This window comes from Olea europaea, unplaced genomic scaffold, assembly GCF_002742605.1.
Source record: "Olea europaea var. sylvestris unplaced genomic scaffold, O_europaea_v1 scaffold1084, whole genome shotgun sequence".
Lineage (NCBI taxonomy): Eukaryota > Viridiplantae > Streptophyta > Magnoliopsida > Lamiales > Oleaceae > Olea > Olea europaea.
Genome location: NW_019228199.1, coordinates 298595 through 300553, shown reverse-complemented (window position 1 = coordinate 300553; position 1959 = coordinate 298595). Strand labels below are relative to the sequence as shown.

At 38.1% G+C, this 1959-nt stretch overlaps 1 long non-coding RNA gene across 1 annotated transcript in view; it reads right to left on the bottom strand.

Annotated features, from left to right (window-relative positions):
• The window catches only part of LOC111373211, a 4044-nt gene extending 3584 nt beyond the window's left edge, over positions 1-460 (bottom strand). Inside the window, exon 1 of the long non-coding RNA XR_002698917.1 lies at positions 165-460. This is a non-coding gene — a long non-coding RNA (uncharacterized LOC111373211). The remainder of the gene's footprint in view (positions 1-164) is intronic.
• Positions 461-1959: the final 1499 nt, after the last annotated feature.

The following is a 1959-nucleotide window of genomic DNA, read 5'->3' as shown; positions in this document are numbered from 1 at the left end:
AGAATTTTCCCCCCCCCCCCCCAACTAAATTGGCCAACCAGAGTTCATACAAATCTAATAATAATAATAATTAATAATTAAATAAATAAAGCTAAAAACATTCAAATAGGATTAGGGAGTTAAGCTCACAAATAAGACGATACGTGCCAAATCAGATAACATACCCAAAATAGAGAACCGACATTTACTCCGTGTAAGTCCTTCCGCCAAGAGGTAAAGAGTAACCGGAAGACTGAAAAGTGTCGGAGTAAGGATTTTCAGCGGGAACAAGGGGGTTTGGTAAAAGAGTTGTGAAACTGCAGAGTCCACATAAGAAAGTCTAGAATGGGGAAAAGGAAAAGAGGAACGGAACAGAATGGGCGAAAAGGAAAAGGATAAAAGAAAGGGAAGACGAAACGTAGAAACACGCGTTTGACATTTTCAATTGATTTGTAGAACTCCCGGAGTGATACAGTGAAGAAGCCTGCTGCATTTGGAAAATGCTTTATGTACAATATGGCCGTACAATATTGGGTTGCAATATTAGGTGTACGGCTATAGTTAATTGTGGTTGGACGGCTGAGATGGAAAGAAAAAGAGAGCATTACATTTCAGGCAGCCCCACTTCAATTCAGGTGGGCAGAGATATCAACAAATCGAATCGAATCGAATCGAGCTTGAGCTTGAGCCTAAAATTTTAGGCTCAGCTCCACTCGATCAAAATGGTCGAGTTTTTTTACGAGTTCGAGTCCGAATCGAGTCGAGCTTTTGTTCGGCCCAAACTTTCGGCTCGTAGGCTCGGGCTTTTACGAGCCGAGTCGAACAAGCTCGGTTTTTTTTTTAACTGCCTTTTTAAAGGCAGCAAACTTGACATAATTCTACATTGCTGTCTCTTTTTCTTCTCTCTCTTCCTCTTTTTTTTTTAATAAAAGCTTGTAGGCCGGCTCGGCCCGTGTCCCCAAAATGGGGCTCGTTGCTCCGAGCCAGGCCACGGATTGTCCGAGCCGTCGAGCTTTTTTGACATCCTTATAGGCCGGAATTGGAAGAAAAAGGCCTTCGTCAGCCCCGCTTCAATTTACGCTACAAGAAAAAGGGAATTCTGCTTCGTCAGCCCCCAACCCCTAATTTTGCTCTTGCTTCGTCTGAATATGTAATTTTTCAGGAACTCCAAAGCTGTTGGAAGAAAAAGGGTCCTGTTTCGTCAGTGTTCATCTTTTTTCCGGGAACTCTACCAGACGACGTGAACTCTACCGGCCAGTATGAAGCAACCCATTGACTGGTGCATGAAGTTTTGAGTAAGTTATGGATGTTTACTTGGCTAATAACAAGTTTTGTGTTGTGGCCAATTATAGACAAGTTAGTGTTCCCTTCCTCTCTTTCCCCTTCGTACCAACTGTATAATGGAGATGAACACTACGTAAATATGCATGACATTACATTTAGATGCAGATGTAAAGATGATTATAAGCTCTTCTTCTGGTTATGTAAAATGATATAAAAAAATTTAGATCAACATATCTAACTAATGTGTCTGCAAATGTGATTTTTCAAGTAAACCGACTACTTCTTTCAGTGTACATGAATGTACTAAACTTGGTTTCCAGCATTTTATATCGTTGAAATACAGTAATTTCTAATTTCTATTTGTGTTGATTATGGGAGAAAAGAAACAGTATTTGCTTGTTTTTCCAACCAATTGGTGTTTTAACATTGTTCTATAGTGCTTCTTACGAGCTGGGGAGAAACTATGCAATCCATTTCCATGATTAAGGCCATCTTCAATCTTGCACCAAATTTTGCACCATTTTGCATCAGATCTTGTACTAAACTAAAATTCATCTCCAACCATTACACTAAAAATTACACCAAATGAACAGTATTTAATCATTTTCTTCCATTTTTTTATTCTTTATAATTTATTTATTTGAAATATTATTTATTTAATTATTTCATAAATATATAAATTATTAAATAAATAAT